We start from the raw sequence: 14,150 nt of genomic DNA on the forward strand, positions 1-14,150 counted from the left end.
TCATAGTTGAAATGACGTTTATTGTAGATGGTATTTGAACAACTTCTGGAAATAGTTCATCAAGTATGTTTGTTGCTCATTGTTGTGATACATTAAAAACTGTATCTGCAAACCAGTTTGTTGTCATTAAATATTCTTTATTTCATTTTCAAGTTCAACATAGTTATTTCAGTTACAAGTTCTTATTATGTTATCATGAAGTTGATCCATTGGCAAATGATTTTTAATTTGACTAATTCATCAAGTGTTTTAACTAGCACAATGAAAGTGCGTTATTAGTGTGATGCATTTTAATGTAGTCTCCATTTCACAAATATTCACAATGTTATCATTTTGACAATTGTCTTTCCAGTCTCCGAAAGAAAAAACGTGAAATTATAAAATGGGTATTTCATATCATTATTGTTATGTGGTAATCTGATTCTAAGCAGATGCGAGGGATTATGTTTGGAAGTGTCTGCTACTCTGGATCTGATCAGGTGCAACTCTAGAACCCGTCCGTTAAAAGGAAAATGTCCACAGTGATAAATCAACACCACGGATAAAAAGATGTGCAGCCAGATAGCAAAAAATATTATTTTTGCTTTTCTTATCTTAGATTATACATAAATATATATTCGGATGGATGGAAAGATGGAAACAGTTTTTTTCCCAGGAGCCATTTTACTCCTTTTAAAATTCTATTAAGAAGCAAAATGTACGTCAGCATGAGACAGTGGGGGACATTTTACATTTGAGGTCAACAGATGCTGTCACATAAAAAAATTGCACCTGGGCAAAACCTCGACACAATACATCACACCCTGCCAGCGAGGCGTGTCCGCCGCCGGTGTCATGGTCACGGAGGAAGCCGACATTCACAAGTCGTTAAATCCACCTAATGAAATTTCACAAGGGCAGCAAAAATGAAAGGGGAAGATGGGAATCTTTTCACTCTGGCAGAATCGGTTGTGGCCTTTATTGTTTCGCTTAATACACTTCAGCGTGCAGTGAAACGGCCACGACATGTAAAAGCCTCAAAAACAGCCTTTTCCTCCCCCTCTCCTGACTTCACCCCTCGCCCTTGACGAATGTGCTCGGCTCACAGGGTGCAACTGTTCTGCTGAATGGTCCTTTCCTGTTGCCCGGCCTTTAAGCGAAGGCGGTTGCCGAGGTAGGGCTCCCTCCCACCGTATTATGGGATTGAATTGCGTTTGACCTTTGTGGAGAACAATGGCTGAAGGCCTTTCATTTTTCCTGGCCTTCACAGCTCCTTGAAGAAGGACCTCTTTACCCTGCCATTTTACTGTGGTTCGCCAGTAATTCACAAGCAGGACGACAGGGTGATCTATGCGCAGTAAATGTATGTGTGTGTTTGCGTACACCCGAGGTTATACACAAGCGAATTGTTTGCTATATTTGACATGTAGCTTCAGAAATTGTTGTTAATTAAAAACAACAAACGAAGCATAATACATTTTTGCTGTGGCTGTATTTTGGGGCCACCCAATCTTGCAACCTAACTGCACTGTCCTGGAATAAAAAAGACCTTCTGAAGCGGGTAGTCCATAGTAGTTCAGACACAGCTTTGCTAAAGAGGCCACAACAGTGAGCGGTCTCGCCCTGAATACACGATAAAAGGTTTACTGGAAATTTTAAATGGCGTTTTCTGCAAGCCATACATCACTCGTGACCATTGGGTTCCACCCTCACTGCACAGTGCACCCTTCGAGCCACAGCTTTCCAGATGATACAGTGCAGAGGCTGCGGTTCAGGCAGATCTGCCGTTGAATAGCCTGCAGCCAATGGATTTTCTCTGGATAATACAATGTTTGGGACAGAGAGGCAGGGATTAGTCCAGACGGATACATCCACCACCCCCCACATGCCCAATCTAATTAGACTGGAATCAGTTTAAGATGAAAGCAAGCCCTAGCATCACCGCACTAAATACTGGAATTAGTATTCCCCGCATGGGAATTTAATGACGGAGACTGAAAATCCAATCACATTCACTCCCAGTTTAGCCCCTCATGCATTGGGCCTGGACAATGACGAAACGAAAGAACAACAACAGTGATTTGTCTGTCAATATATATTGACCAACATCACATCTGAGGCCACTTGTGTATTGGCGTTACTATGTTGTCATCATTTAACAAAGATAAACAGCTTATAATCCGATGCCCAGTCTGTTTCTGATACAAACCTTTGTCACATTCTGACTCTTCTAGGGGCAATAACAGAAATAAAACAAACCAGAAGATGAGGAAGACATGGCGTGCGTGTGTGTGTGTGTGACACACACGCACACACTCATAGTCTATGTTGTGCGTTGTTTATGTTTATCATCTTTTCAGTTAATAGCATCAGATCCTTTTTAGTTTCTATTATCTTCCAGACTTTGAGTCCATATTTGTTGATAACGCAGAGGACATTTTGAAACACGTCTCTTGATTTTATCTTGTCCTTATTGTTATTACTATTTCCCAACCTGGGTTTATGCCATCAAGGGAACTAAAACACAAGCCATATTTCAGCTTCAGGTTGGTGATTAACGGCACAGACCGGAAATAGACTCCAGCACCTGTGTTCCATCCAGCCCCACAATACCTCATGCACCTGCGATTCATCCACCGAAGCGCTACACCTGAGAAATCAGGGAACCATCGTCCCCCGTGCACAGATACTCAACATGAAATCTTATTATTTATTGCTGGCTCTTTTAGGGGGGTATATGCATCCAAAGCAGAACCTGTTGTTTTTCTGTTAACAGGTGTAATGCAACTTTTTGACTAATCCGACTGATTCTGCAAAACTGGAGGAAATTAGTTGTGTTTTTTTATTAAATGAAGATATAAAAAATGTTTGTGAGGTTGGCTGCACCGCATTAGTGGGGAAGAGGACACAGGAATAGGCAACAAAAGGCACAACGGTAGTAGTGAAGCATCCTTTTAGATGGGAGGTAAAAATGAACTGTGGATTTACAACAAAGGCAATACATACACAACGGCAATCTAATCTTTTTTTTTCCTTATATCAATTCTTTTGGCTTGCTTTTAGGGTTTGTTGCTGCAATGTCTACTTGTTGAGGTACGAAGGATGGAAGCAGGAGTACACCTCTGTCGTCAGTGCGTCGTTGATAAAGGACACAGTCACTGCCGGCATTTCTACGAGACACACAGCCAACTAACACGTTTTTTAAAGTGAAAAAGAAGGCGGAGGAGGTGTTGTGGAGAAGGAAAGGCAGGCCCAGGAGGGAAAACAAAAAGAAAAAGAAGTCGGAGACAGACAGGCCAACAGGCTGATGGAGAACAAGTGTCACGGACACACAGAAAGGGAAAGAAAGAAAGCAAGCAGGTGACACAGAAAGCAAAATGAGCAAGTGATATAAGTGAAGTGAGAGTGAGAGCAGGAAGAGAGAGAGAGAAAAGGAGGGGCGACCTGAGAGAAATCAAACACGGGCTCCGTGCAACAGAGGTGCGTCGGCAAACGAGCATGTTATGGCAGCCCGCTGGGACTTCCCCGGCAGATCGTTTGTGCTGTTTCCCAATCTGTTCTGAGGAGCGGCACAGCCCCACATGGGGACGTGTGAAGGCGTCAAGATGGGATTGCTTAAGACAGATGAAACAAGGTGTTTTTTGATGCCATCTGGAGCGGACAAAAGCCTGATTTCCTGTTTTGCCTGTGACACAAAGGGTGCTGTGTAGTTTGCAGAACCGTTCGAGGCTTTTTGTTGTCAGGGCTGTAAATAACTAAACAAATGAGAGGTTGAAGTTACAGGGGTTTTAGATCCACATGCCAAAAAAAACTGAAAAATACATTTTCTCTTGTTTTTGGCATGTCTCTAACAAACAATCGATATTGCGGTTCTCTCATCCCGTTCTTACATTTTTTTTTCCCCTGTGAAAGCGGCAGGTAAGGTGAATATCCTGGCACGCAATCATTCAAATGGACGGTCACGCTTTTCTTTACATTTGCTGGACCCTTGAAACAATTCCATAGTAACAGAGATCAAAGTGTCAAGCTTCGTAATATTGCTTTACATTTTAAAGGGCGCTGAGCAGCCGGGCCGAGGTTTTTACAAGGCACGCCGAGTCGTTGGGGAAATAAGGGAGCAATGGAGGAGGGAATGAAGAAATTTTAGGGGGTGATGGGATACATCTCACTCTTTGTTAACGTACGCATACACACACTTTCGAACTGAAATCATACCATGTGCAGCGGAAGAGCAGGCGGTGAGGAAATAGAAGCTAAATATAAAGTGACACGCCGCATTCCCCAGGTCATTCACAGGCCCTGCACCAAATCACAGTGCTCCACAACCCGTCGTTTATCACACACACACACACACACACACACACACAAGCCAGAGTCTCACAAAGAACATGATAAAAGCAGCCAAATAAGTATGCCTTGTAAGTTAGGGAAGCACTGATGAAGGGAAGAAGGGATGCATTCATTCTCGCGGCCCTCTTTGTGTATCAACTCAGCATCCTGGCAGGAACATTTGTAACGAAAAGCTTTTTTAATGTTTAAATGAAAATTTTAATGAGGCGCTGTATTGCTTTTCCGTTTTGAGTCTTTAAGAGCCCTCTTAATCATTAAAACTTGCGCCGTCTTTGATTTCAAGGTCATTGGAAGAAATAAGGCAGCCATAAGTGGCCCTCGGACCGAAAAGTGGCCTACATGCCAAAGACCGCAAATGAATGTGGCTTAATGCTTTTTAATTTGCATTCATCTTTAAAAACACAGAAGAGCCATCTCTAAGTTATAATAGGCTGAGATTGCAGTTGGAGCTCCTCTAGTCATTAGTAGCAATTCAGCTGCTCCAAAACAAAGGCCTTTCCCGTCTTGTTTTAACTTAAGCCCATTACCACAAATATACATTATCTTGCTGTCCGTTGCCTGTTTGTCTGCATCAAATATTCCCGTCTGTCTACGTCTCTGCGCGCCCACGTATGTTCACAAGGATTGCACGAAGTCACTTCCTTTTTCCCCGTCCGTGGGCATGAACACATGCAACACGGCTACTCGGCGCGCACACATGCATGAGGACAAAAAGATGCTAGAAACGACGTGCATTGTTTGTTTAATCACGTGTTACGAGATGACTCTGTAATTATGTTGTCATCCGCCCGCTTCAACATGCCATAACTGGGCCGCCACAGCATGCCTTGCTCCTCGCTCCTAATTCCACACTTTAATGGGCAAAAGCCCAAGAAGAAAAAAAGGAGTTTACATAAAGGCTGTTTGTCAGGCACTATGCGTCAACTCCTAGCGCACACAGGGCAACGGAGCAAGGTTTTTTTTGTACGCACCGCATTGAAGTGATGAGACAGCAAATAACAGTGTGTCCTATCAAACACTGCACCGTGGGTCTTTTTTCTATTTTATTTCATCCCCCCCCCCCCCCCCCCCCCCCCCACCCTTCCTTTTCAATTTTGCCTTACGTTTCCTTCCCTTCTCTGTTCAATTTCCTCACCATTCTTTTGCTTCTGTCTTTATCTTCCCCTATTCTGTGTATGTGTCCTGTCCTTTTTTCTCTATTCCCCATTTCTCTCTCTCTCTCTCTCTCTCTCTGCCAGGATAGGTGGTGTGTGTCTGTGAAAAAAACTGAACATCTCCAGTGAAATTGGTTTTCTGTGGAGAAACTGATGGATCACTCTGTGTTCCTGACAGGAGTAGGGGATTGTTTATGCCATACGGACCAATACATGTTTACACACATACATGCGCATGGGTGGGAGGACAAGCGTGTTGTTGTTTATGCTGAAGCAGAATTAATTTTCTTGAGCTGTACATTGCTATTTATGGGGGAAATACACTTTTAAGCTGCAGGAGATGTAATCTAGATTGTAGCATTCCCAACAATGAATTATGGTTTTGAAGGCAACAGCTGCAGCAGCCTTCCTTTCAGCTGTCATTTCCCCCGCACACACACACACCCGCGGATTAGTAGCAAAATGTTACTAGTTTTAAAAGGCAAATGACTCCACATGCTCAGAAAATCAGCCACATCTAACTGTGAACTAGTTAAAACAAAGGAATTACTCCCATTTTCTGCCTGAACAGTGCTAGTATTCTTTTTTCTTTAACGCCAGCAACCTCTATTAGAAGAGGTGAGAAATGATTCCATTACCAGCAATCTCTCCTCCTCCTCTTCTCCCACACACACACACTCACACACACACACACTCGTGTAGTACTACACACACCCCCCCCTTGAATGATGGGGGAGAAGCTTGCTTTCATTATTATTCCGGCATCCGAGGTAGCACCGGCTAACACACGCACGCAAAAGCTTTAAATTTCACACAACAGCGCGTCAGATGCTTGCTTGTTTGCAGCGCGCACGCACACTCGTATGAGCTATAAGACGTCCTCCCCACTCATTTGCAAGCATTTACAAGACAAGGCTTGCTAGAATTTCAAACAGGCCTCTCTTTTTCTGTTATGTTCAAACTCTATCTGCGGACGTCCTCTCGGGTTTGCAGATCCCAAAATGTTTTATATGTTGCAGAGCCACGATACACACTCCAAATCAACCAAGCTATTGACTTCATACAAATGTCACCTGAATGTCTTAATAATGATAGAGGGAATAAACATTAAAAGAAATTAGAAAACCAATCTGAAAAGCAGAAGAAACTGTTATTGGGCACATTTTATAGTTCGGTTTTGTTTGTTTTCGAATCAACAAACAGGTTGTACACTCAATACTACTTGTGTTTGTTGTTTTGTATTTAAGGATGAGCTTTGGAATAATGTCCTATTCCGTTAGCGACATCCCAATATGTTCGCACTGTTTAGTCTCAAGCAAAAGACGTCCTTGATTTCACCTCGGGTGTAATGCCTGAATATGGGTCGAATGAGAGACTCCGATGACTCCAATTAGTAATGCTTAACATATAACTTCTCGTGCGCAGTCCACTTTATTAATGTGTGTTGGAAATGGGAAAAAAAGGCTTTTATTCGCAGATTAAATTCATTCCCTTTCTTATTTTCCCTTAGTTTTTATCAGCAATAACTCGAGCGGAGATGGAGCAAATGTATTCCACCCATATGTATGAATGAATGAATGAATGAATATGATTACCAAGTCTTGGACCCTCTCAAGGACAAAGTGCTGTGTTCCTTCCTGCGTGTGCTGCTGACTGCATTGTGTGTGTGTGTCTTTGTTTTTGATTTGATGCAATTTAAAACAAAGGCTCACCTTTGTCCACGTCTCACTTTCGGCCATACACAGGCAGCTTTGAATGTTGAAGCTGTATTTATCTGTGTGTGTGTGCGTGCATGGGTGGGTTGTGTCTTCATTAAAGGTCCACATAGTTTATGTACGGGCAGAAGCTGGCCTCTTGGACTCTGTGAACAATCCACTTCCACACACACACAGATGCCCATACCCATCTTTCCCTGGTCTCCTCCCTCACCCCCTCAGTGACTGTCACATTCAAATGCAGCCGTTTGAAGGTGACGCGCCCAGGAAGTGCTGTCCTGTAATAGTGTCTCTGTGTCTTCCTGTGGTGAGGTAGCCGACTGCCTGCCTGCGACACACCAGAATTACCAACCGAGGAAGTGGGGGGGGGGTGAAGGGAAGAGAGGAGGGGTACCATTAAAATGCAAAATCACCACCGCGGTGCAGTGCGGCGGCCAGCTCCCTCAATGTTTTCCTTTTTTTTTTCTTCGAGGCAGCCATCTTATGATGGAAGGAGTGCGTGTTTGATGGTGTGTGGATGTGTGTCCGTTTGGCTGTGAGTGTGCGCGTGTGCATCTATGTGTCTGTGTTTTTTGATGGAGTGTAGAGTCAAGCTGCGGCGAGGAACGGTGAGATGGCGTGGGGTTGGCAGGCGGGTTTGTGTGCGTGCATGGTTGTGTGTGTGTGTGTGTGTGTGTGTGTGTGTGTGTGTGTGAGAGAGGCAAAGGTGATAAATCAGAACTAGGTAAAGGCTTTTTAATGCAGCGGACCCCCTCTCCCAGCCTCCATCTTCTGTCAGGGCTCAGTAAAAGATGAGAGCCCCCTGGGGAACAGCACTAGCCCGCAGCATAGCAGGACTACGCCGCAGGTCACACACACACACATAAATGCACACACACAAGGGGGGAAGGTAAAGGGGGGGGGGGGGGGGGGGAGTAGCCACTGACTAGTCCTTGTGAATGAGTGAATACATGAATAACTGAATCTATTGAATGCATGAATATATAAATAAAACTTTCTATAGAAGCCACTTTTATTGATGAACACCCCACAAATAAATGTGTTTTTCAAATGATTTCCAAATGAATTCCTAAATGATTTATGGCTGGTGATATTGCATTTATATCAGAGAAAATATTTTCGTAGAAAATAGAATGGATATTTGGTTCATTCCTGCCTGTGCTCCTAAGGTCAAACAGAGTCTTTGTCGATGATGCGCCTTGAATATTGAAGCGGCCCCAAGTTAAAGGGGGCCGGATATGAAAAATATGTGGAATTTGCCAACATCTGACAATACTTAGTCGGCAATATATCTCCTGTCTAATAGAAAAATGTGCTCTGAATTGCAGATACGCTCACTTTTCTGGCATACCTTTTTAATTTGACTTTAAGGGAAACAGGCCAAGGCCCTCGATAGACAGGCAGAGATATGACTGCCGAATGCCTTTGTGGATTGGACCGCGAGGACTCCAGCAGCTTGGCGTGGAAGACAAGCGCAAACACTTGAGAACATAATACTTGACAATGAGCCCAGAGTGTGAGTTAGGGGTCCTGCCGAGAAAAGTATGGCGTGTTTGTGAGGAGGATGAAAACAGAGTATGAAAATGCCAGATAACTGATATTTGATTAGAATTTCAGAAAGTTTGGAGACTCAATTTATGCATTTTTTTAATATAGATTTGTCATATTAAATAACCCGGCATTTCTCCCCAGATGAGGGATTGCCCTTTTTTTCCAAACCACAAGAGCCTTAATCTTGAAGAATGGATTATTTTGGTTTCATTTCAAGGGTATAGCTGAAAAAAGAAACCACATAATGTCAAAAGCAGGCTGCGCTGCCTGAGATTGACCCGGCTCTAATAGAGTCAGTTATAGCATGCATGTGTATTAGGTTGGTGGGGGCTGGAGTCAAATGAATGAATCCTTCTCCAATCCTTCCTTCCCTACTATTTAGGGCTCTTTTCCTTTGCGGTGGGCGTGGCACAGCCTCATTAGTAAGATGGCAACACCTGCTGAGCTCATCAGCAACACTGGTAACACTTTTTTTTCAAAAGAACTCTGTGAGCCCACTTGCTGGTTTGCGCTCGTGCCTTTTGGTTTCAAGTTAATATTTGTGCTGCTGCGCCTCTTGGACGTACAATTATTGCGGGACTTTCTGATTCCACGTGCTGCATGCGGTTCTTGTAGTGGATGAATGAATTGCAAATGGCCACGCTGACTGCAGAACACCGTATCGGAGCCTTTGCACAGTGGAGGTTTAGACCTCGTGTAGTACAACAAAACAGCCTCATAATCAAAGTTTCTCCTTTAGGGTACAACTCCGTGTTCACCCGAGAGTATATCCGCTCCGACAAATGCGCAACTGTGCTCACAACAACCGTGTGTTTGTGTGTTTTTAGAGACTACGGTGTGTAGTGAGATGAGAAGGTTAATGCGCGTGTTTGTGTGTGTTTATTATTCTTTCTTGTGCTTGTGTGTCTCCGTGCGTCTGTTGGACTGAGCAGGTTAATGCTGGTTGACACATGCGGTTCACTGATCTCCTCGAGGAGTCGAGACTCGCAGCGAAACCTTCACACGCAGGTATCCATGGCAACCACAAAAATGATATTTCTTCCTTCCTTGAAAAGCCGGAGATGCCAAGATGCTGAAACGCACAAATACATTGTCATTACCCGGCAGCCTGATACTTAACAGGGTTAGGCTTTTTTTCTGCCTGCTGTTCTCATTGTTCAGTGGGTTTCCTACACGTGTAATTTAGAAATTCCTGTTACCTTCTCCTGACAGAAACTCCATATTACCTTTACGTGCACAGCGGATGCTTCTCTATATGGCGACATGTGTTATTGAAATTCTTTCCACGGCCGTGATTGTGTTTACATTCTTTCCTATTTTTGTTCTCAACTTGGTTATGGGATTTGGAATATTTCATTTAGATAATGAATTGAAGTAATGGCAGTCAGATTGGCGAGACATTATCAAATATTCATGTCACTTTACATGTGCTCCTTCTTGTGTTTGCGTGCTGATGATTGAGGGCCTTATATTAGCATTGATTGGCAGGCGATGGTGAATAAAGCTTTGCTCCGCTTCCTCTATTGCTGACAACTTGGGTGGATTGCGCAATGATCAAAGCCTATGTATAGAAATAAGTTAATTGAGATCTTTCAATAAAAATGTATATACATATATAAATCATATTGCAGGTACCAAAATAGCAAGACAGTGAATGACAATACAGCGAGTACAATTTAGAACAGTGCAACTTCAGACAAGTTTGTAATAATAATGCTTTTGAACATTATTTTCTCAGCTGGCTTGGTACACAACAATATTTCCCCTGTACAGCATGAACTATGTTGTACTAATAGGTGCAACTAGTCCCGGAGCCAAACGCATGCCTCCTTTTTCTTCTCAAATGGGAATAAGCACATTGTGTCCTGCAACACATTCCTGTACAAGCAGAGGTTCAATCACATTTGCAGAAGTTATCAAAACTTTCAAAGAGCTCAGCTGGCGCCTTAAGCCACAGGAAATTCACTGGGACATCTGGAGGGATGTGTGCAGATTATTGCTCATTTAGTCTGTTCTAGACATCAGTAGGAAGAGGAACGAGATGGCTAAACACACACACAGGCTTGGCTTTGGCAGATCTAACCCCCGGCCCACTGCAACACACCTGTGTATAATCCCTGTGATGCCCCCTGGTCATTTGCCCAATCCCCTTGCTACTGCTGTCCTGGCTCATCCAATCAGAGGACAGGTCAGGTGAAGTTTGATTCCATCTCTTTAGCCGTGTGTTAGTGTGAAATATGAAATTCACCGCTTGTGCCTTTATTGTGTTTTATTACACGTGGCCTCAAATTACTCGTTTGTCCAGTAACTTTCCTTTAATGTTCAATCAGAAAATTTAAAAAAAAAAGAAACAAGGAAAAATCTGTAATGCTGATGTAATAAAGACATCGGTTTGTAGTATATTTTTAAAAGTAGATTAGCAATATTTCTACAAACTATTACTAATTACACTGTGAACAAAGCTGTTGAAATTAACCTTTAAACAAATGTAGAAACAGTTAATAGATGTGGATAGATAAAGAGATGGATGGAGTGTAAGCAGGGCTATGACTCCCCTGCACAGCTGTCTGCATGCGTGCTGTCAGGGATATCTGTGTCTGGGATGTGGAGGAGGGTACAGCCTACATTTCAACTTTTTCAAGTTTTAAAGTATCATAACCTCTATTGACGTAGCATCACAAGATGCAGGACTTTTCCCACTCTTTTCCTTATCTTTGTATTTGCTCATCCACACTGCACATATTGAGTTGAGCATATAGATCCTATATAGATCCCAAATTATCCCGAGTCTCGAGAGCAAGGACGAAAAAGGCCGAATCCAGTACATTCCCGACCCTTTGCCGCTCCGTTTCCTCTCAAGGTATAAAATGCAACCAGACAATAGCTCAACACCATGATAAAAGCCCAGGAAATTACCTCCTTATTTTAGGAGTGATTGATTGTCCCCCTGACCTGTTAGACTGGAGAGGCGGTTAAGAAGAAGAGGCAGGCTAAGATAATTGGGCCCGGTGGTATCCAAAGCCCGGCAGGTGTTGAAAGAACTCTCGTAGCACCGGTACCTGCAGCGGCTGCAGCCCTGAACTTGAGCACACCTAGGATTTCACTACCTTGGAGGAATTTTGGTGTTTTATGTTTGGCATGTCTTCTATTTAGTAGCTGAAAGACGAGTGGACGTGCCACAAGAAAAACATACGCAGGTGTCAAATATTTTTTCTTTTCTTCATCCTTTTTTTTTGGCATGGATATGATGTCATTTGCTCTCTGAGAAGGATGTCAGTATTTGGAAATATCTACCCACTAGGAGAGGGTGTAATTCCCTAACCTGTTGAGAGGTAGGTAAAAGCTTTCACCGTGAGCAAACGGATCAGAGACGTTCGTCCAAATGGAAAAGCACAGGTGTTTTTCCGCTTTAATTTCATTAGTGATGCAGAGCGGCTTTCTAAATCCTTCTAGCCGTTTCAAATAAGGAGGTAAAAAGCCAGACATAAGCTTAAATGATAACATTATTTCTCAGTGAAAAATATGCATGTACGAATCAAAGCTATTGTACTGTCCTTATTATCTGCAACCCAAGGGCTCTGTTCCAATTAAAGAATAGTGCAGATGGACCGTTCGGAAAGCATGCACACAAACGGACCTACAATAGGTAAAGTAAAGTACCCGGTATTACAGACACGAGAAAAGAGCCTTTTACTTTAAAAACTATTTAATCAGGAAAATCAACGCCTCACATCAAAGAAATGGAGATGAGGGACAGGCGGATAAAGAGGCTCATCAAAGAAGGAGATCTAGTTAGGGATTCAACGACCTAATTCCCTTTCTCTTAAAACCTTCGTCAGAGGGGGCACGGGGCCAATTTGCTCCCTAAATGGATGTGTGTGAACGGGCAGATTGCTTGGCATAGCCGCTGGGAATGTGGGCTTCTTCCGCTTTTCCTTCTCCACACGGAGCCTGCGAATTAGAAAAGATCCAAAGACAGATAGGCTTAACGGAGCCCGAGCTACCTTCCTTAACTCCAGAGCCCTGTTCCAACTTCCAACTAATTCAATCTATAGGCCCAACTCAATTAATGGACTTTAATGCACCGTTTCTTCTTTATCTTTTCTCTTTCCTGGGGATTGGAGACTTCAGCTGGAGTTGTAGAATAATATCTGCAAAAAGGTTTGGATTGTAAGTCTGCCTGAATGTTAAGACAATGACATGTCCCGGGAGCATTACGGTTGATCATATATGCATCCGTAATCTCAAACATCTCCTTAATTTCGCCTTCGGGGACTCGCCGCACTTTAACGCAACGTAGTGCATGAAATATTGACAAACCGTCTCTTACACTATATGCATCGCTATAGGATTCATTAGTCAGAACGTCCTTGATGTGAGAGGACCTCCGAGTGTCTGTACGATGAGCCCGTGTGTTTTGCACATGTCAAATCAAATCATCATGTAGGATTGTAACCCCGACCTCAAGGTGAACATTTTTCTTTGACTCAATCGAGAGGCTCTTTTCACAACTTCCATGCACATTAAACCGTACTATTCATTGCTTTTGGCTTAGCATTGCACCAGTATAAACTCTACAAACCTTCTCGGAGAAATAAAGATCACATGGTAAGTAGGATAAATAATTTAAGGCACCTGCCCAGTACTCTTCAGGGCATGCCTGCACCTCATGAGGACAAATATTTCACGCTATCCTCTCACAGAAACATTAACCTCATCGGAGTGCAAACGTGTGCGTCTCCCTGAGCCGCTAGATCCGAGTCCAGCTCGCCGCAATAGGCTTTCCATCACGCCTGCAGTTCCGATTGATCGTCTCGGCAATCAGCAATTAAGCCCTAGTGATCAGAGCGGGAGACGGGAGGCGGGTTGGGGAGGCAGGAAGAGGTGGGAGGTAGCCCCCAGCCCAACCCTTCTCTTCTCTCGTCAGCCCAGGAAAAGGCTTCCCTCAGCTGGGGCGCGTTTGGCCCGGGGCTGGGCTCACTGGTGGAGGTTAACTCCAGCATAAATAAGCATCTTTGGACTCATTACAGGGATTAGAGAGTAATTCGCCTGCGAGGAAGGAGACGACTGCCAGGGTTTTGGTACAGTTTACTACAGTCTTATAGGGGCGAGGGCCCTGGAGATTACAGAGGGAGAGAGAGAGAGAGAGAGATGGGGAGGCAGCAAAAGAGAGAAAGGCCAAGGGAAAAGAGAGGCTAGCTGCGAGTGTGCGCGCGTGCGTGCGCGTGAGTCAATCCAAGCCCACGGCTGCCCCCTTGATCTTCAGCATGTTGGGGTGCTGTGAAAACGGATAATGGGAGTTAGAACGACCGGGCCTGTCTAGAGAGAAGTGTGCTGATTGTTATAACTTTCCCCTCATCTTTCTCTCTCTCCCCACTTAACTAAATAAACACCCAAGAGG

General features: G+C 43.7%; 1 protein-coding gene across 2 annotated transcripts in view; it reads left to right on the top strand.

Moving 5' to 3' along the window:
• Nucleotides 1–115, top strand: part of zfhx4 (zinc finger homeobox 4) — a 79,677-nt gene extending 79,562 nt beyond the window's left edge. For both annotated transcript variants that reach the window (XM_040166738.2, XM_040166736.2), the window contains exon 12: nucleotides 1–115. This exon is cut by the window's left edge and continues 4,243 nt beyond it. The gene's annotated coding sequence lies outside the window, so the exon portion shown is untranslated.
• The last annotated feature ends 14,035 nt before the right edge of the window (nucleotides 116–14,150 follow it).

The sequence above is a fragment of the Gasterosteus aculeatus genome, chromosome 21 (genome assembly GCF_964276395.1).
Source record: "Gasterosteus aculeatus chromosome 21, fGasAcu3.hap1.1, whole genome shotgun sequence".
In the NCBI taxonomy this organism is placed as follows: Eukaryota; Metazoa; Chordata; class Actinopteri; order Perciformes; family Gasterosteidae; genus Gasterosteus; species Gasterosteus aculeatus.